The sequence below is a fragment of the Tachyglossus aculeatus genome, chromosome 4, assembly GCF_015852505.1.
Source record: "Tachyglossus aculeatus isolate mTacAcu1 chromosome 4, mTacAcu1.pri, whole genome shotgun sequence".
In the NCBI taxonomy this organism is placed as follows: domain Eukaryota; kingdom Metazoa; phylum Chordata; class Mammalia; order Monotremata; family Tachyglossidae; genus Tachyglossus; species Tachyglossus aculeatus.
This window is the reverse complement of record NC_052069.1, coordinates 127,213,081-127,235,407: the sequence shown is the minus strand read 5'-3', so window position 1 is coordinate 127,235,407 and position 22,327 is coordinate 127,213,081. Positions and strand designations below refer to the sequence as shown.

Here is a 22,327-nt window from a genome sequence, read left to right as displayed (position 1 = left end):
CTCAGATTAATTTAAAGGGAAATTGCATTTGTTTTCTGTCACCATTGGTGTGGGAGCTGAAGGATAATGGATAATGATAATGAAAAAGATAATGGAAGAGTTTCTGTGGTCTCACAGTCAGGCAGCAATTATAGCCAGTTTTAAATCCACAGGTACTCTGTTAACTATTCAACCCAAGAGGAGAGTTTAAAAGTTAACATGTTTGCTGATTTGGACTGGTAGAACACACAGAAGGATTGGTTTCCATTCTACCACCGGATGCAGTGGGCTTACATCAAAGAGGTCAGATAGAGAAGGTGCTTAGAATTCACAGTGCCCTGCCCTGACCCCATGTCCTGGACAGGGTTGGAGCTGAGGCTCCTCGCAGGTCTCTTTATCCTCCAGAAATAGCCTTAAAGGGAATGAGAATGGCTTTCTCACAGTTTCTCCCTCATTTTCTCAAAAAGGCCATGATTTGGTACATATCTGTAATGTATTTGTTTCTTTACATTCATGTCTGTCTCTCCCTCTAGACTATGAGCATGTTGTGGGCAGGGAATGTATCTGTTTATTGCTATGTTGTACTCTCCCAAGCACTTAGTACAGTACTAAGTACAGTACACAAGTGCTCAATAAATATAACTGAATGAATCATGACCCATCCTGTCTACTAAGTCTATGGCATTGTACTCTTTTTTTTCGTGGCATTTATTAAGCACTTACTATGTGCAAAGCACTGTTCCAAGTATTTAGTCTGGTGCTCTGCACACAGTAAACACTCAATAAATGTCATTACTTGTATCCACCCCAGCTCTTAGTACAGTGCCTGACACATAGTAAGTGCTTAATAAATACCATTATCATCATCATCATTTCCACTACTACTACCAAGACTATTACTTCTCTTATGCTGTCGAGTCATCTCTGACCCATAGTGATGCCATGGACACATCTCTCCCAGAATGCCCCACCTCCATCTGAAATCGTCCTGGTACTGGATCCATAGAGTTTTCTTCATAAAAATATGGAAGTGTTTTACCACTGTCTCCTTCTGCGCAGTAAACTTGAGTCTCTGCCCTTGAATCTCTCCCATGCCACTGCTGCCCAGCATAGGTGTTTTGACTTGCAGCTGATTGCCTTCCACTCACTAGCCACCACCCAAGGTAGGAATGGAATGGGTATGCCTCTGCATGACTCTCCCTCCCATAGTTGAGACTGGTAGAGTACTGGAGTACTCCAGGTGCGACCCAGAGAGGGAGCATGATTTGGTACATATCTGTAATTTATTTATTTCTTTACATTCATGTCTGTCTCCCCCTCTAGACTGTGAGCTTGTTGTGGGCAGGGAATGTGTCTGTTTATTTTTATATTGTACTCTCCCAAGCACTTAGTACAGTACTTTGCACACAGTAAGTGCTCAATAAATGCAATTGAAAGAGTCATGACCTATCACGTCTAGTATATTAAATTGTACTCTTCCAAGCGATTAGTCTGGTGCTCCACACACAGTATGCCATCAATAAATGCCATTGCTTGTATCACCCCAGCTCTTAGTACAGTGCCTGACACATCGTAAGTGCTTAATAAATCATCATCATTACCACTACTGCTGCTACTTTTATTATTACTACTACTACTACTACTACTACTACTACTACTACTACTATTCATTCATTCAATCATATTTATTGAGCACTTGCCTTAGGCAGAACACTGTACTAAGCACTTGGAAAGTACAGTTCGGCAACAAATAGTCAATCCCTGCCCACAATGGGCTCACAGTCTAGAAGGGGGGAACCAGACATCAAAACAAATAAACAGGCATCAATAGCATCAATATAAATAAAAGGAATTAGTATTACTACTACTACTACAACTCTCCCCCTTCTTCCTAGATGCACTGCCAAAGCAAGAGTAGCCAACAGAGGAATGTGAGTGGTTAGTCTCCCCTGAAAAAATAATAATAATAATTGTGGTATTTGTTAACACTTACTGTGTACCAGGCACTGTTCTGAGTTGGGTTGTTGCCAACTTGTACTTCCCAAGCGCTTAGTACAGTGCTCTGCACATAGTAAGCACTCAATAAATATGATTGATTGATTGATTGATTCTGAGTGCTGGGGTAGATACAAGATAATCGGGTTGGCCACAGTCCCTGCCCCATATGGGGCTCACAGTCTTTATCCCCATTTTACAGATGAGGGAAATGAGGCCCAGAGAAATAAAGTCACTTGCCCAAGTTCACCCAGCAGACAAGTGGCAGAGGCAGGATTAGAACCCAGGTCCTTCTGGCTCCCAGGTCTGTACTCTATCCATTAGGCCACACTATAGGCTATAAGCTCCTCGAGGGCAGGGAATATGTATACCTAACTCAATTATACTGTAATAATAATAATAATGGCATTTATTAAGCACTTACTATGTGCAAAGCACTGTCCTAAGTGCTGGGGAGGTAACAAGGTGATCAGGTTGTCCCACTTGGGGCTCACAGTCTTAATCCCCATTCTACAGATGAGGTAACTGAGGCACAGAGAAGTTAAGTGACTTGCCCAAAGTCACACAGTTGACAAGTGGCAGAGCTGGGATTTGAACCCATGACCTCTGATTTCAAAGCTCGTGCTCTTTCCACTAAGCCATGCTGCTTCTGTTAACGGTACTTTTCCAAGTGCCTAGTCCTGTGCTCTGCACACAGTAAGTCCTCAGTAAAAAACACTGATTCATTTGTGGACAGAAAATGTATCTACCAACTCTACTACATAGTACTTTTCCAGGTGTTTAGTCTGGTGCTCCGCAAACAGGAAGCCCTCAATAAATAGAACTGATTAAGTTGTGGGCAGGGAACTTGTCCACCAACACTTTTATATTGTACTCTCCCAAGGGTACAGTGCTCTGCCCACAGTAAGTGCTCAATAAATATGACTGATTGATTGAGTCCAGGGAGCACTGATGTCTTTTAGGCTTGTTTGGGCTAAATGACCTTGGGCAAGTCACCTAACCTTTCTGTGCCTCAGTTTCCTCATATATAAAATGAAAAAATGGTAAATGCCTCCTTGCCTACCCATGAGAAGAAGCAGTGTTGGCCAGTGAATAGAGGACAAGCTTGAGAGTCAAAGGATCTGGGTTCTAATTCCGACTCCACCACCTGCCTGCTCTGTCACCATGGACAAGTCACTTAACTTCTCTCTGCCTCAGGTCCCTCATCTGCAAAATAAAGATTAAGACTGTGAGCCCCTGTGTGGAACAAGGATGGTGCCCAACCCAATTCACTTGTATGCACCATAGTGCTTAGTACAGAACCTGGAACCTAGTAAGTGTTTAAAAAAATACCACAACTATTATTATTATTGTCATTACTATGTGGGACATGGACTGTGTCCAACCTGATTCCTTGAATCTACCCCAGCGTACCTTCAATCAATCAATCAATCATATTTATTGAGCGCTTACTGTGTGCAGAGCACTGTACTAAGCGCTTGGGAAGTACAAGTTGTTGACATATAGAGATGGTCCCTACCCAACAGTGGGCTCACTGTCTAGAATACAGAGATAGGATGTGAGCCAGGGTTCGATGGCGGGACAAGCGAGAACGAGGCACAGTTGGCAGCAGAGGAGTGGAGTGTGCAGGCTGGGATGTAGAAGGAGAGAAGAGAGGTGAAATAAAAAGGGGCAAGGGGATGGAAAGCTTTGAAGGCAATAGTGAGGAGTTTTTGCTTGATACGAAGATTGTTAGGAAACCACTGGAAATTTCTGACGGTGCGGTGAGGGGGGTGGGTGGTGACATGCCCAGGGCGTTTCTGTAGAAAGATAATCTGGGCATCAGAGTGAAGTATAGACTGAAGCAGGGAGAGACATGAAGGTTGGGAGATCAGAAAAGATGCTGAGGCAGTTAACCAATCAGGATACGATGAATGACTGTACTAACGTGGTTGCGGTTTGGATGGAGAGGGAAGGGCGGATTTCGGCTACTACCTTCTTCCCCCATCTCCTCCCCTGCTACCCCTACCTCCTTCCCTGTCCTTCTTCCCCAGTCTCCTCCCCCCGACAGCCCCTAGCCGTTTTTCCCCACTTCCACCTTCCCCATCTTTTCCCCTGCTACCCCTTTGCCCTTTCCTTCCCACCTCCTCCTCATCCAATCTCCCACCCCTACCCTGCTACCCCTAACCCCTACCCCGACTTCCTTCTTTATATCTATTAATGTCTGGCTCCCCCTCTAAACTGTCAGCTCGTTGTGGTCAGGGAATGTGTCTGTTTATTGTTATATTGTATTCTTCCCAAGCACTTAATACAGTGCTCAGCACACAGTAAGCAGATTGATTGAATAAGCAAATGAATGAACAAACTAACTCCACCTTCTCCACCCCTGCTACCCCTGTCTCCTTCCCTCACCTCCTTCTCCCCCCATCTCCTCCCCCACTACACCTAGCCCCTTCCCCCAATTTCCTCTTTCCCCCATTTCTTTCTCTGCTACCCCTACCTCCTTTCCCCCACTTCCTCCTTCCCCGATTTCCTTCCCCACTAAACCTACTTCCTCCCCCCACCCCCACCCCGGCTACCGCTACCCCTACGCACTGGGGTGGATACAAGCAAATCTGTTTGGACATAGTCCCTGTCCCAGGTGGTGCTCAGATTCTCAATCCCCATTTTATAGAATGAGGGAACTGAGGCCCAGAGAAGTGAAGTGACTTGTCCAAGGTCACACAGCAGACAAGTGGCAGAGCCAGGATTAGAGCCCATGACCTTCTGACTCTGAGGCCCATGGTCTCTCCACTACACCATTCAAATACATAACAGTGCTTTGCACATAGTAAGCACTTAATAAATGCCATTATTATTATTATTGTCATAACATAGTGCATAACAAATGCCACTAAAAAACCCACTGGTGAAATAAGGAATGTGAAAGCACTTAGGGAAAGTAAAGATCCAAGGAGGCAACATTGTAATCACTGAGTTAGAACATCAGGCTGTCTCTATCTGATGAGGCCCCTTTTTCTGAGCAAATAAATGTCTGCCCATTCACTGAGGGTGGTTACCTTGGATCCCCTAACTTTCTTTCTAAATCAGATGAAGGATGCACCCGTTCAGTCTTCCCAAACTAAAGCACACAGTGTTCTCACACAGCTTCACATTTCCTATCTGTTTGTTGCTCTGGGTGGTTGTGGTGAGTTTCTATTGTTTCTGCTGTATGGTTTCATAGACAACCAAGTGGATAATTTAAGTTACGGAGTACAGGAATGAGACCTAAGGGTCCAGAAGAAAGGGTCAAGAGGAAACGTCTTCTTCTGGAAAATAATAATATTAAATTGCAAGCTCCCAAAGGGAAGGGAGTTCCTGGCACTTGCTGGCATAGTGATTCTCCCTGAGTTTACACTGTCTGACCCCCCCAAGTGCTTAGTACAGTGATCTACACTAAGTGCTCAAAAAATACCATAGATTGACTGTGGACTGTCCCTCTAAACTGTAAGCTCCTGGTAGGCAGGGACCATATCTACCAACTCTGTTGTACTCTCCCAAGCACTTAGTACAGTGTTCTGCACACAGTAAGCGCTCAATAAATACCATGGATTGACTGTAGACTGTGCCTCTAGACTGTAAGCTTGTTGTGGGCAGGGAATGTGTCTACCAACTCTATTGTATTGTATTTTCTCTAGTGCTTAGTACAGTGCTCTGCACAGAGTAAGCACTCAATAAATATCACTGGTCAATTGATTCCCTTCTCTAATGAACAGAGATTCAGGAAAAATATAAAGATTATAATAATATATATAATATAATAATAATATAGATAATATAAGAAATATCCAACCCACCTAAAGCTTGATGATTGGTGGTAAAATGGAAAAGGACTCCTAGGGTCTTGTACAAAAGAATTAGCTGACACATTCCCTGCCCATAACATGCTTACTATATAGGAAGCAGCGTGGCCTGGTGGAAATAGCTTGGTTCTGAGAGTCAGAGGACCTGGGTTTTAATTCTGACTCTACCACCTGTCTGCTGTGTGACTTTAAGCAAGTCACTTCACTTCTCTGGGCCCCAGTTACCTCATCTATAAAATGGGGATTAAGACTGTGAGTCTCATGTGGGTTAGGGACTGTGTCCCACCTGATAAGCATGTATCTACCCTAGAGCTTAAAAAAGTGATTAGCACATAGTAAGCGATTAACAAATACCACAATTATTGTCATTATTATTCTAGAGGGGAAATCCAGGCAATAATGGACCAATCAGTTGTACTTACTGAATGCTCACTATGTGCAGAGCACTGGCTTGGGAGAATACAATGCAACAGAATTAGCAGGCAGGTTCCTTTCTCCTCTCTAGTTGGCCAGTACTGTTCCAACTCTCTTTTCTCCCTTTCCCTGTTTCCCAGTGGCCTGGGAGGGAGAACAAAAAGGGAAAACCCTCCTTTACATGGTGTGATGGGAAAGGGTTCAATTCGGAGAATGCAAATGAAAGCCAACATAGACCAGAGGCCTCCTCTTCTTTGTGTTTCTGTCCTTTTCTCGTTGGAGATTGCAGCCTGTAGAATGTAAAACAAGCGTTTGTCTAATCTGCAAGCCAGACAGGCTGAAACAATAGGTGTGAATTTCCCAGCCTCCTGAGAAGGCCATTAATTCTGGCAGTTAACCCATGGTCTGCTGGACTCAGAATTTAAGAAAAAAAACCCAAAACAACCATGTGTTGGTTTTCCAGGGGAGGAGAGAGTCCTGGGTGGATTTTATGCACTGTATCTTGTCACTTCAATCCTTTTATAAAAGGTCACTGCAACAGGACCCCCTCCCGTTAGACAGTAAACTTCGTTACATGCAGGGAACGTTTCTGCTAATTCTGTTCTGTTGTACTCTCCCAAGCACTTAGTACAGTGCTCTGTAAATAATAAGTGCTCAGTAAATACTACCGATTGATTGAATGGGAAGCAGCATGTCCTAGTGGAAAGAACACGAGCCTGAGAATCAGAGGACATGGGTTCTAATCCTGTTTTTGCCAGTTGCCTCCTGTGAACCTTGGGCAAGCCAGAAGCAGCCTATAGCAGATGGAGCACTGGCCTGTGAGTCAGAGGGTCATGGGCTCTAATCCTGACTTCACCACTTGCCTGCTGTGTGACTTCACTTCTCTGGGCCTGAGTTACCTCATCTGTAAAATGGGGATTGAGACTATGAGCCCCATGTGGGACAGGGACTGTGTCAACCAGATTTGCTTGTATCCACCCCAGCACTTAGTACAGTGTCTGGCTTGTACTTCCCAAGTGGTTAGTACAGTGCTCTGCACACAGTAAGCACTCAATAAATACGATTGAATGAATGAATGGCACATAGTAAGTGCTTAACAAATATCACAGTTATTATTATTAACCTCTCTTGCACTCAGTTGCCTCAACTGTAAAATTAGAATTCTAAACACATTCTTGCTCCTACTTAGACTGGTAGCTCCATGTGGGACCTGATTATCTTACATAGCAAGGGCTTAACAGATACCACAATTATTATAGGAATAAGGCCATGAGTGGGCTTAATACAGTGCTTGGCATATAGTAAGGGCTTGAGAAATACCACAAATATTATAGGAATAAGGCCATGGGTGTTTGACGTAGGTGAAAGTACCAGAAGGGAAGAAATTGGGGATGTTTTTCAAACATACATTTTAAAAGCACAGTTCTGAGAAACTTCCTTGTTCTTTCCACGGGTGGTGTAATAATGAAAATAATAATAATCATAACTGTGGTATTTGTTAAGCACTTATTATAATAGTGCCAGGTACTGGAGTGCAGGAGAGGATACAAGCAGATCAGGTTGTTCACAGTCACTTGTCCTGCACAGGGCTCACAGTCTTCATCCCCATTTTAGAGATGAGGAAACTGAGGCACAGAGAAGTGAAGTGAATTGCCCAAGGTCATACATCATTCATTCATTCAATCGCATTTGTTGAGTGCTTTCTGTGTGCAGAGTACTATACTAAGCACTTGGAAAGTATAATTCAGGAAAAAATGGAGACAATCCTTGCTAACACCTGGCTCACAGTCTAGAAGGGGGACGACAGACATCAAAAAAAGTAAACAGGCATTAATAGCAGCAATATAAATAAATAGAATTATAGATATACATACACATTGTTAATAAAATAATAGAATAATAAATATGTACATATATACACTAGTGCTGTGGGGCAGGGAGGAGGGTAGAGCAGAAAGAGAGAGTCAGGGTGATGGGTAGGGGAGGAGGAGCAGAGGAAAAGGGGGCAGACAAGTGGAGAAGCTGGGATTGGAACCCTTCTCCTTCTGACTCCCACATCCATGCTCCATCCACTAAGCAATGCTTGATTGCAACTACTGAATGATTTCTGTGTTCTTTTAAATTAAGCTGGTGATAAATCCCCAGACTATAAGCTCGTAGTGGGCAGGGAACACGTCTGCCAATTCTCTTGTATTGTACTCTCCCAAGCATGTAGTAAAATGCTCTGCACAAACTAAGGGGTTGCAAAATACCATCGATTGCCCCTCTAGATGGTAAGCTTGTTGTGAGCAGGGAACAAATTTACCAATTTGGTTGTATTGTACTCTTCCAAGCATCTGGTACAATGTTCTGCACAAAATAAGCACTCAAAAAATACCAGTGATTGATTGATTTATAAATTTGATGCCAAAGTGGCATCTTATTTTGCCAGTCAGTCTCCACAAAGTATTATAAATAGCCTTTATTGAGTGCCCATTAGGTGCAGTAAACTGTACTAAATCAACCATAATCAATCATATTAATCGAGTGCTTACTGTATGATGCAGAGCACCGGACTAACCACCTGGGAGAGTCCTATAAACAGAGTAGGTAGACGTGTTCCATGCCTACAAAGAGCTGCCGCTCTACGTTCCACACGTCGGCTAGAGGTGAGTTATCAGGTGCTATTGTTGGAGATGGGAAATTATGGAGGTCAGTCAATCAGTCAAATGTAATTATTGAGTGCTTACAGTAATAATAATAATTATGGTATTTGTTAAGCGCTTACTATGTGCCAGGCACTGTTCTAAGTGCTGGGATAGATACCAAATAATCAGGTTGGACATGGTCCCTGTCCCACACTGGTGCTCACACTCTTAATCTCCATTTTAGAGATGAGGGAACTGAGGCACAGTTAATTAAGTGACTTGCCCAAGGTCACAGAGCAGACAATTGCAGAGCATCATACTGTGTGCTTGGGAGAATACAGTATAACAATTTAAGAGACATGTTCCCTGCCCACATGGATGGACTGACAGTAGCTGTCTCCTCCACTCCCTCCATCTGCTGCAGATGATTGAATGAATGAATGAATGAGTGCTTTAAAGCCAATGGTGAGAAGTTTCTCTCTGATGCATAGGTGGATGGGCAGCCACTGGAGTTTTTTCAGGAGTGGGGAAACATGTCCTGAATGTTTTTGTAGGAAAATGATTCAAGTGGCAGAGTGAAGTATGGACTGGAGTGGAGAGAGACAGGAGGCTGAGAAGTCCACAATGAGGCTGATAAAGTAATCAAGGCGGGATAAGATGAGTGGTTAAATGAATGTGGTAGAAGTTTGGTTGGAGAGGAAAGGGTGGATTTTAGTGATACTGTGTGGGTGGGACCAATAGGATTTAGGGATAGATTGAATATGTGGGTTGAATGAGAGAGAGTAGTCAAGGATTACACCAAGGCTACATACAGGCTTGTGAGACAGGGAGGATGGTGGTGCCTTTTACAGTAACGGGAAAGACAGAGGGAGGGGTTTGGGTAGGAAGATAAGGAGTTCTGTTTTGGACTTGTTAAGCTTGAGGTGACAGGTGGACATCCAAGTAGAGATGTCTTGAGGGCATGAGCAAATGCAAGACTACAGAGAGGGAGAGAGATCAGGGCTGGAGATGTAGATTTGGATATCATCCACAAAGAGGTGGTAGTTGAAACCATGGGAGTGAATGAGTTCTCCTAGGGAGTGGGTTTAGATGGAGAATAGAAGGGGACCCAGAACTGAACTTTGAGGGACCCCCACAGTTAGGGGGTGGGAGGCAGAGGAGGAGCCCACAAAGGAGACTGAGAATGAATGGCCAGAGAGAATAGAGGAGAACCAGGAAAGTGCAGTGCCACTGAAGCCAAGGTTGAATAATGTTTCCAGGAGAAGGGGCTGGTAGACAGTGTCAAAGGCAACTGGGAGGCCAAGGAGGATTAGGATGGAGGTCGTTGTATTTAGCAAGAAGGAGACCATTGGCGACCTTTGAGAGGGTAGTCTCTGTGGAGTAAAGGGAGTGAAACCAGATGGGAGAGGGTCCAGGAGAGAATTGGAGTAGAGGAATTTGAGACAGTGGGTAAAGACAACTTGCTTAAGGAATTTGGAGAGGAATGGAAAGAGAGAGTTACGGCAATAACTGGAGGGAGTCTTGGGGTCAAGAGAGCGTTTTTTAGGATTGGGGAGACATGGGCATGTCTGAAAGCGGTGGGGAAGAAACCACGGGAGAGTGAACAGTTGAAGATGGCTGTTATGGTGGCAGGAAAGGAGAGGGCAAGAGTTTTGATAAAGTGCGAAGGAATGGAGTTGGAAGTGCAGGTGGAGGGAGTGGATTTCAGAGGAGGCAGGAGATCTTCCCTAGAGATACTGCTGGGAAGGGTGGGAGAGTTGAAAAAAGGGTCGGAATGGGGAGGGACTGAGTAGGGGCAGGGGTGATTTTAGGGAGCTCATGCCTGATAGTGCCAATTTTCTTAATAAAGTAGGTGGCCAGGTCACTGGGGGCAAGGAATGGAGGGAGTCAGGGGGGCAGGGGGCCTGAGGAGGGATTTAAATGTCTGGAACAACTGGTGAGGGCAATGGGCATGGGTGGCAGTAAGAGTAGAGAAATAATTGTGTCAGACAGAGGAGAGGGCAGAGTTAAAGCATGCAAGGATAAACTTGATGTGGTGAAGCCGGCATGATATTGATTTCCATCAGCAGCGCTCTGTGGCTTGAGCACAAGAGCAATGTGATGGGCTGTGCAGGTGATCCAGGGCCATGGGTTAGCAATAAGAGATAGACAAAGAGATAGGGGAGCAAGTGAGTTGAGTTCAGTAGAGAGAGTGGTGTTGAGAGTGTCAATGAATAGGATTGACTGACTGACTACTAATAATAGTAATTATTATGGTATTTGTTAATAACAATTATTATATTTGTTAAGCTAATGCTGTTGCAGATACAAGGAAATCAGGTTAAACACAGTTACTGTCCCAAGTGGGGCTCACAGTCTCAATCCCCATTTTACAGATGAGGTTACTGAGGCCCAGAGAAGTGAAGTGACTTGCCCAAAGTCACACAGCAGACAAATAGTGCCAGGATTAGAACCCATGACCCTCTGACTTCCAGGCCCATGATCTATCCACTATGCCACGTGCAGAGCACTGTTTTATGCTCTTGGGAGAGTACAAAATAAGAAATTAGCAGACATGTTCCCTGCCCACAATGAGCTTACAGTCTAGAGGAATGGGGATAAGATATCTCTTCTCCCTCCCTCTTAGTTGGTGAGCCCCACATGGGAAGGACTGTGTCTGATCTGCTTGTGTTGTATCTACCCCAGTGCTTAGTACAGCACAGTAGTGAAGCAGTGTGGCTTAGTGGAAAGAGCACGGGCTTGGGAATCAGAGGACATGGGTTCTAATCTCAGCTCCACCACTTCTCAGGTGTCACCATGGGCAAGCTACTTAACTTCTCTGTGCCTCAGTTACCTCATCTGCAAAATGGGGATTGAGACTGTGAACCCTACATGGGACAACCTGATTACCTTGAATCTACCCCAGCTCTTAGAACAGTGCTTGGCACATAGTAAGCACTTAACGAATGCAATAATAATAATAATAGCAATTATTATTATTATTATTACAGTGCCTGGCAGTTAACTTAAGTACTTAACAAATAAAATCCTTATTATCATCCTTGGGGGGATTAAGTTAAGTTCCCCATTTTTTCTCCTTAGGAATGGGAACCTTGAAATCAAAGTGGATATGCAAGGTCACCTGCATCAGAGAAATAAAAAATCAATACTCAGAATTCACCTGGACTGTTAACCACCCTCACATTAGTCAAACTCCCATAGGTGCTGCTTCTTTTCATTCTTCATGAGCTGCATTCACTCATTCATTCAATTGTATTTATTGAGCTCTTACTGTGTGCAGAGCACAGCACTAAACTCTTGGGAGAGTCCAATATAAGGATAAACAGACATATTCTCTGCCCTCAATGAGCTTGCAATCTATAGGGGAAGACAGACACTAATATAAATATAAATTACAGATATATACATAAATGCTATGGGGCTTGGCAGGGGGTGGGGGCGATGAATAAAGAGAGCAAGTCAAGGTGACACAGAAGGTAGTGGGAGAAGAGGAAAGTGGGGCCTAGTCAGGGAAGGCCTCCTGGAGGAAATGTGCCTTCAATAAGTATTTGAAGGGAGGGAGAGGAGTCATCTGTCGATTTGAGGATGGAGGGCGTTCCAGGCCAGAGGGAGGACAAGGTTGAGGAGTCGGGGTGAAATAGATGAGATCGAGATACGGTGAGAAGGTTGGCATCAGAGGAGTGAAGTGTGAAGGCTGGGTTGTAGTAGAAGAGTAGTGAGGTGAGGTAGGGGAGGGCCAGTGTCAACAGCTTATGGCTCTGAAAGGAAGCCTTTCAGATGCCTTTCAAGATGTCTTTTAGAAACATTCAATTACTGGTTCGAATCGATTAAGACTGTGAGTCCCATGTGGGACAGGGTCTGTGTCCAAACTGATTATCTTGTGTCTACCCCAGTGCTTAGCACTTAACAAATAGCATTTTGGGACTTCCTAGTGCCTTTGCCAATAGCCAGGGCTGAGGGAGGGGCCCAGCTGGGGAAATCCTGCATTCTGACTGGCTGAATAGTCCCATGTGACCTGTTTTCAGTCACCTGCTTTTTCACCCCTCCCTCTGCTCAGCTGGAAACACGGTATGACCCAGAATTTTTTATTAGTGGTTTCTGCTTTATATAGTAATAATAATAATAATAATAATAATAATGGTACTTGTTAAGCACTTACTACGTACCAAGCCCAAGCACAGTTCCAAGCTCTGGGGTAGATATAAGTTCATCGGTTTGGACACAGTCCCTGTCCCACATGGAACTCACACTCATCCCCATTTTCCAGATAAGGTAACTGAGACACAGAGAAGTTAAGTGACTTGCCGAAGGTCACAAAGTGGACAAGTGGTGGAGCCGGGATTGGAACCCAGTTCCTTCTAATTTCCAGACCCGTGCTCTTTCCACTAAGCCATGCTGCTGCTTCTTTTATTATTTCATCTTTCCTTATGTATCTGTTTCCAACACCCTCCCCAAGAACTCTTAGATTGTGAATGCTTGGAGGCCCAGGCATTTTATCTATAGCTGGAAACATGAAGAGTGCAGGAGGGTGTTGAGAACCAGGTGCTCCTTCTAAACAAAGTTTTCCTGGGTAAATAAATCATGGAAGGAGAAGGAAAACCCCAAGTTTGAGCCACTCTTTCAAAGGAGTCTTTAAGCTTTGAGTTTTGTGGGGTAGGGGGTTACAAAAGAAGGTGGTATTTTCTCTATGTTGGTAGACTGGAGAGCAAGTTCCCTTAGAATGACACACCTACATCCTGCTCTGTATCCAATTAGGACATTAAAGGAGTTTCCTCAAGGAATCAGAAAGAAAATCTGCAGCCTGCGTGTCCACCACCACAGTCCTAACTGTGCCAATGTATAAAAAGAGGCCCCCAGCCATCTCCCCTAGGAATACAATGTGCACACCAGCAGGATTGAAGGGGCAGAGTGAGGAGGCAGAGGCAGCAGTGGGCTTTAATCCATTTTGTGAGGTGTCCTGATGGAGATTACATAAAATCCTCTCTAGCAATGGGGGGAAAACAAAGTCCATGAAAACAGTAAAGAGTGCTGAAATGGCCTTCTCTCTCTTTGGAAATTCATAGTTTTGTTTGTGGTTTGTGTTTTTCAGTAACTGGAACGACTAGACTTGTGGCTCTTGGCAGCTCCATAAATCAAATACCTGCCAGGAAATGATTAGAAAGGGTCTCTACCTTAGGGATCTAGTAAAAACCTGGGGAGACGGGGCTGAGCTTAACAATGTTTGGAAAATCTCCAAATTGCAAAATTAGAAACAGGATGAATTGCTTTTTTGGTGCTGCTATGAGGAGTTTAAAGGAGAGACATATTACCACCATTGTTATCAATCAATCATATTATACTGAGTGCTTACTGTATGCAGGGCTCTGTACTAAGTGCCTGTGCGGGAACAACACAACAGTAGAATAGATACATTCTCTGGCCACAATGGGCTTTTAGTCTAGAAGAGTTACTTTTGTTGTGGTGGTCGTCCCTATTGTATCTGTGGAGGGCTTGCTTTGTGCCTAGTGGTTTTCATTCATTCATTCATATTTATTGAGCGCTTACTGTGTGCAGAGCACTGTACTAAGTTCTTGGGAAGTACAAGTTGGCAACATATAGAGACGGTCCCTACCCAACAGTGGGCTCACAGTCTAAAAGGGGGAGACAGAGAACAAAACAAAATATATTAACAAAATAAAATAAGTAGAATAAATATGTACAAGTAAAATAAATAAATAGAGTAATAAATACGTACAAACATATATACATATATACAGGTGCTGTGGGGAAGGGAAGGAGGTAAGGCGGGGGGGATGGAGAGGGGGAGGAAGTGGAGAGGAAGGAGGGGGCTCAGTCTGGGAAGGCCTCCTGGAGGAGGTGAGCTCTCAGTAGGGCCTTGAAGGGAGGAAGAGAGCTATCTTGGCAGATGTGGGGAGGGAGGGCATTCCAGGCCAGGGGGATGACGTGGGCCGGGGGTGGACGGCGGGACAGGTGAGAACGAGGCACGGTGAGGAGATTAGCCGCAGAGGAGCGGAGGGTGCGGGCTGGGCTGTAGAAGGAGAGAAGGGAGGTGAGGTAGGAGGGGGCGAGGTGATGGAGAGCCTTGAAGCCCAGGGTGAGGAGTTTCTGCCTGATGCATAGGTTGATTGGTAGCCACTGGAGATTTTTGAGGAGGGGAGTAACATGCCCAGAGCGTTTCTGGACAAAGATAATCCGGGCAGCGACATGAAGTATGGATTGAAGTGGGGAGAGACAGGAGGATAGGAGATTGGAGAGGAGGCTGATACAGTAATCCAGACGGGATAGGATGAGAGCTTGAATGAACAGGGAAGCGGTTTGGATGGAGAGGAAAGGGAGGATCTTGGCAATGTTGTGGGGATTAAGACTGTGGTGCCCAAGTGGGACAGGGACTGTGTCCAACCTGACTAGCTTGTAATCAACTAATTGTAATTGTAATTAACTTGTAATTAACTCCAGCACTTCGTGGAGTAAGCCACATATAGTAAGCACTTAACAGATACAACAGCTACAATGCTAGGGTAGACACAAATATCCCAGGAGGTTCTCAATACCCAGGAAACAAAGAGCAGATAAGAAAATTCAACATAAAATACCTGTGGGGTAACATCCTAAAGTACATAAACATCAGGGGGTACTCAATTTTAAACAGAGTTTCCTAGCTTTGTAAGGCTGAGATAAAATTCCCATTCAGAACCTGGTCCCTAGAGATTAATCAAGCAATCACACCTTGGGTTGATGGGGTTTGTCTGCCACCTGCTTCTTTAAGATTTATAGTCTAAGTGGCATGCAGTAGTCATTCAGAGAGATCCAGAAGGTGAGTGCTGCATCCAGTCACTCTTCCTGATGGTTTTTTTCTGCTCCTTCTACTCTGAGACAGGACTGAGATGGCATTGCAATGGTAATTTTGCTAATTGTATCCCCCTACCAGACAGCAGAGAGGAGGCCTCTCACTGCATTGTTTCTGTCTGATCGACTCCTGAATACAGGGACCTACCTATCTTTCTCCTCTGGACAGAATGAGGATCTTTGTAAAAAATAATAATAAAAATAATCAGCATTTCAAAATCTGAGCAAACAGCCAAATCCACAGACACCACCTATCTCCACCCCCTCTAACCCCCTCTTAAAATCTTAGAATTTCCAGTTCTTCGAAGAGATTGCATCTCTTTGAAAGGATGTTTCTGTTTGTTGTTGGCAGGGAGAAAGGGTAGAATTCAGCAGAAGAAACAATTAGTGGGATTTCTTCATTGCTTGGATACAGATTTCCCTGTCTTGGGGGCTAATAGTGTGAATTCCCATAGGCAGAAGAGACAGGTCCATGTTCCCTGAGTGGGAGAAAATATTTTAAAATTAGTGAACACAAACAGATTGAAGAGGACATAGTGTTTTCTTACATTAACCTGCTGCCTAATTCTTCTTCACAGTCAAAACTACTTGGAATTCTTAATATTAGAGCAATTTATCAGATCTGTTCACTTAGGCACTGTCTTGTTAACAATCACAGTATGAAAGGACAATTAAAAGATGACTCCATTCCCTCCATGAAAACTCGTTCATTGACTGCTATCTTTTCTTTTTACTTTTGTGACTAACTTGAAAACTGGGGAAGAGCACTTCAACCAAATCTTAATTCTATAATTTCTTTATATCATCTTGATCATAGAAGACAAAAATAGTTTCTATTTATCATCAATTAAGCCAGCTGTACTATTTACTGAACAATTACTATAGCCCGTAGGCTCAGTGTGGGCAGGGACCTTGTCTACCATTCATTCATTCATTCATTCAGTTGTATTTACTGAGTGCTTACTGTGTGCAGAGCACTGTACTAAGCGCTTGGGAAGTACAGGTTACCAATGCTGTGATACTCTCCCAAGTGCTTAGTGCAATGCTCTGCACACAATCAAGGATTGATTGATTACTGTGTGCAGAGTACTGTACCAAGTGGCTGGGAAATACAATAAAATTAATAGACAGAATTCCTGCAATCAGGGCACTTGCATAGTAAGTTCTTTGTTAAACACTTACTATGTGCTAGGCACTGTTCTACGCCTGGAGGAGTTATAAGCTAGTCAAGTTGAACACAGTTCCTGTCCCACATAGGGCTCACAATCTTAATCCCTATTTTACAGATGAGGTCATTGAGGGACAGAGAAGGGAAGTGACTTGTCCAAGGTCACACAACAGACAAGTGGCAGGGACAGGATTAGAACCCAGGTCCTTCTCACTCCCAGGTTCTTTCCCCTAGGCCACACTGCTTCTCACCTCTTCTGCACATCTTTTTACTAAACTCTTTTAAAGTTCTGTCTTCCTTTGATCTAGTGGACAGGCCTGGGTTCTAGTCTCAGCTCTGCAGTGACCTGCTGTGCAATGACCTAGGCATCACTTACCTTCTCTGCATCTCAGAGTTCTTATCTAAATGGCACATGTCTGCATAATGGAAAAAGTCAAAAGACCTGTAAGCTAGTTGTGGGCAGGGAATGTGTCTGCTAATTCTCTTGTACCATGCTCTCTCTCCCAAGACTTTAGTACAGTGCTATGCACATAGTAGGCGCTCAATAAATGCCATTGATTGATTGATAAAAGACCCATGCAAATCCAGGGCATGACAAGCTTGTCACAGGATCACACACACTGGTGTAGAAAAGAAGTGGAAATCGAGGAACAAGAGGGAATAGAAGAAAGGAACTGGAAAGGGGAAAGAGGAGGTGAAACAGTTGGCGATGCGGGGAGGGTAGCGAGGAGGAAGAGGAAAAGATGCAGTTGAGTGAACCCCCAAAACAACCTTCAGAGAGTTGAATTTAAAATTTAAACCAAAGTTTGTAGATTTCAATTTCGCTCCTTGTTTTGTTTTCCCACTCCAGTAATTCACGGACTGATTATCCAGGTTGTGGATTTTCTGTTCTAGCATGTACACTCTTTGTGGGTGGGGAACATGTCTGTTAGATTGTTGTGTTGTGCTCTCCCAAGCACTTTGTACACTTTGCCCTGCACACAGTAAGTGCTCAATAAATAATCTTGACTGATGAATTGACAGCCCCTCTCGACTGCAAGCTTGTCACAGGCAGGGAATGTGGCTGCCAACTCTGTTGTTGTGTACTCTCCCAAGGCACTTAGTACAGTGCCCTGCAGACATTAAGCGTGCAGTGTGGCCTAGTGGACAAAGTAAGGATGTGGGAGTCAGAAGGACATGAGTTCTAATCCTGGATCTGCCACTTGTCTCCTCTGTGACCTTGGGCAAGTCACTTAACTTCTCTGTGCCTCAGTTCCTTCCTCTGTAAAATGGGGATTAAGACTATGTTCCCCATGTGGGACAGGGACTGTGTCCAACCTGTTTAGCTTGTATTTATCTCGGCACTTAGCACAGTGCTTGAGACATAGTAAGCACTTAAGAAATGCCATTATTATTATTGTGTTATTTCATAATAATAATAATTTAAAAATGATTGATTGATATCCCTTTTGTCTTCTCTCTTCTCCTGCTCTCATATTCTATTCCCAAGGACTTCCATCTGAGGGGGAGTTGGGCAGAAGCATTAGGGACCAGGTAAGTCCTAGAGGGGGCTACCAGGGCCAAGAGGAGCTACCAGACCCCTGCACCCCCATCCAGGAAGTACAAATTTTAAAGCGTTCTGGCAGTTCCACTTGGCTAATATTTTTACCAAGAAAACTCTGTGGATATACTACCAGAACAATTACAGATGGAAGTGGGGCATTCTGGTAGAGTGTGTCCATGGCGTGGCTATGGGTCAGACATGACTTGACAGCACAAGGCAACAACAACCACCACCCTCCTTGGAGCAGTGTGGGGAGGCTCTTGTTTACTCTTGAATTGTAAATGTAGCCTGTTATCTTGTAATTCTTGTTGGGTTTTCCGGGTCTTTCCTTTCCCATTTACACCGAAGACCCCATGGGGACTAGTCTTCTTGATGATAAACACATAGTCTCTCCAGTTTATTCTAAGAGCTGGGATGGATTGGTTGACTGACTGATCAGAAGGTGGTCTGGGACAATGATAATGATCGAGGAGGGAGACGTGTGCCTAGTGGATAGAGCCCAGGCCTGGGAGTTAGAAGGGGCTGTGTTCTAATCCCAGCTCTGCCACTTGTCTGCTATGTGACCTTGGGTAAATCACTTCACTTATCTGGGCCTCAGTGACCTCATCTGTAAAATGGGGATTAAGACTGTGAGCCCCATGTGGAACATGGACTGTATCCAACCTGATTACTTTGTATCTACCCTAGCACTTAGAATAGTGTCTGGCACATAGTAAATGCTTAAGTAACACCATAAAAAAGGTGAAACCTGGGAACTATCCATTCTGCACCTTGCTGGAAGCTGTAATGAGAACTTAATAATAATGGCATTTATTAAGCGCTTACTATGTGCAAAGCACTGTTCTAAGCACTGGGGAGGTTACAAGGTGATCAGGTTGTCCCATATGGGGTTCACAGTCTTAATCCCCATTTTACAGATGAGGTAACTGAGGCACAGAGAAGTTAAGTGACTTGCCCAAGTTACACAGCTGACAACTGGCAGAGCTGGGATTTGAACCCATGTCCTCTGACTCCAAAGCCCGGGCTCTTTCCACTGAGCCACGCTGCTTCTCTAACGTAAGTGGATTGGTTGGGATCTCCTTGCTAGAAATAAGGTCTCTGTATTACATACGGTATTTATGGATTTCACTTCCCAATTTCCAAACCACAGATAATTGTGTTGGCTTCTACACTCAATCAATCATGTTTGTTGAATGCTTACTATGTGCAGAGCACTAAACCCTTGGGAGGGTTCAACACAATTAGTAGACGTGTCCCCTGCCCACACTGAGCTTACAGTTTAAAAGGAGAGACAGATATTAATATGAATAAAATAATTTACAATATGTAATTTGCAGATATGTACATAAGTGCTGTGGGCTGGGTTGTAGTAGGAGATCGGTGAAGTATGAGGAGGCAAGCTGATTGAGTACTTTAAAGCCAATGGTAAGGCTTTAAATGCATCTTACCTGATCAAACAATGGTATTTATCAAGTATTTTCTGTGTGCAGAGCACTGTATTTAGTGCTTTGGAAAGTACAAAATAGCAGTTGATGAACATATTCCCTGCCCATGAGAAACTTACAGTCTGAAAGGGTCTCCCAACCACACATTTCTGCCTCTTGGTTTCTGCATTACTGGGGATTGGACTCTGCACCCAGAAAACAGAGAACAGCGTGGCTTAGCAGAAAGAGCATGGGCTTGGGAGTCAGAGAACTTAGTTCCTAGTCAGATTTCCTAGCTGTCAAAGGGAGAGTTGATATTTGTTCTCCCTCCCCGCATAGACTGTGAACCCCATGTGGGACAAGGACTGTGTCCATTCATTCATTCAATCATATTTATTGAGCGCTTACTGTGTGCAGAGTACTGTACCAAGCGCTTGGGAAGTACAAGTTGTCAACATATAGAGATGGTTCCTACCCAACAGCAGGCTCACAGTCTAGAAGGGGGAGACAGACAACAAAACAAAATATATTAACAAAATAAAATAAATAGAATAAATATGTACAAGTAGAATAGAGTAATAAATATGTACAAACATATATACGTATATACAGGAGGTAAGGCGGGGGGGATGGAGAGGGAGAGAAGGGGGAGAGGAAGGAGGGGGCTCAGTCTGGGAAGGCCTCCTGGAGGAGGTGAGCTCTCAGTAGGGCCTTGAAGGGAGGAAGAGAGATAGCTTGGCGGATGTGCAGAGGGTGGGCATTCCAGGCCAGGGGGAGGACATAGTCCGGGGGTCGACGGTGGGACAGGCGAGAATGAGGCACAGTGAGGAGATTAGCAGCAGAGGAGCGGAGGGTGCGGGCTGGGCTGTAGAAGGAGAGATGGGAGGTGAGGTAGGAGGGGGCAAGGTGATGGAGAGCCTTGAAGCTGAGGGTGAGGAGTTTTTGCTTGATGCGTAGGTTGATTGGTAGCCACTGGAGAGTTTTGAGGAGGGGAGTAACATGCCCAGAGCATTTCTGCACAAAGACGATCTGGGCAGCGGCGTGAAGTATGGATTGAAGTGGGGAGAGACAGGAGGATAGGAGATCAGAGAGGAGGCTGATGCAGTAATCCAGTCAGGATAGGATGAGAGATTGAACGAGCAGGGTAGCTGTGTGGATGGAGAGGAAAGGGCGGATCTTGGAGATGTTGCAGAGGTGAGACTGGCAGGTTTTGGTGACGGATTGGATGTGAGGGGTGAACGAGAGAGTGTCCAACCTGATTATCTTGGGCTTGGCACATTGTAAGAACGTTTAACAAACACCACTATTATTAAGTTAAACATGTTTGGCCATTAGAGGTCCAGGTGGCCTTAATAGGGGCTATTACCTATTTTATTAGTAAAAAAAAAATAAAATTCACTGTTCCGAGTTCCCATTCCAATGCATTTAAAATTCTTGAGGCATAATGTGTGTAGGGAAAGGGGGGGAGGATTGAAGGTGGGGTGGGGCAGAGCGGCGCTGAGAGTAGCCCAGAATGATTCAAGGAGAAGCCTGGCCTAGTGGAAAGAGCATGGGCCCGGGAGTCAGAGGACCTGAGTTCTAATTCCTGGTCTGTTACTTGTCTGCCCTGTGAACTTGGAAAAGTCACTTCACTTCTCTGTGCCTCAGATCCTTCATTTGAAAAATGGGGGTTCAATGCCTGTTGTCTGGTCTACTTAGCCCCATGTGGGACTTGATGGTCATTTATATATCCCAGTGCTTAGTACAGTGCTTGGCACAGTAAGTGCTGAAATACCACAGTTAATTATTATTATTAATGATTTCAAGACAGGGGTCTTGGGGGCCCCTATCGGCTGGATTTTTTCCTTCCAGGCATCTCCTCTTGGTCGTCCCACCAGCCCCTCAAATTGAATATGTCTGAGTCGGATACCCTCATCTGTCCAGCAAACTTTCTCAGTGGATTGGATAACACCACCATCCTTTCTGTGCCCATACTCATAACCTTTATGCCATTCTCAAAATGACAGGAGGGGAGGAGGAGGAAGGAGGGCTGAGGAGAGCCAAAATGAGGGAGGGGTACCCAGATATCTTATTCCACCGGGCCCTGGATCTCCCTGGTCTGCAGAGGTCCCCGCTCAACCATGCCCAAGTCATATGCCCATGGTTTGAGAGGGGCAGGGCGGCAGAGGTCAGTAACCTCCCCCCCCACGTGGCATTGAAGCATAGAAGCAGCATGCTTAGTGGGAAGATCCCGGGTTTGGGAGTCATGGATCGCGGCTTCTAATCCCGGCTCTGCCACTTGTCAGCTGTGTGACTTTGGGCAAGTCACTTCACTTCTCTGTGCCTCAGTGACCTCTTCTGTATAATGGGGATTAAGACTGTGAGCCCCACGTAGGACAACCTCATTACCTTGTATCAGTGGAAAGAGCCCGGGCTTTGGAGTCAGATGTTAGTTATGGGTTCAAATCTCCACTCCGCCAATTGTCAACTGTGTGACTTTGGACACTCTAATTTCTCTGTGCCTCAGTTAC

At 44.6% G+C, this 22,327-nt stretch overlaps 1 protein-coding gene across 2 annotated transcripts in view; it reads left to right on the top strand.

The window, feature by feature from the left end:
* HAS2 (hyaluronan synthase 2) overlaps positions 1 to 22,327 on the top strand; it is a 90,643-nt gene that overhangs the window by 26,885 nt on the left and 41,431 nt on the right. Inside the window, exon 1 of one of the 2 annotated variants that reach the window (XM_038745473.1) lies at positions 18,344 to 18,383. The exons of the other annotated variant lie outside the window; for it this stretch is intronic. The gene's annotated coding sequence lies outside the window, so the exon portion shown is untranslated. Of the gene's footprint in view, positions 1 to 18,343; positions 18,384 to 22,327 lie in introns of those variants that run through there. 2 annotated transcript variants of the gene reach the window in all.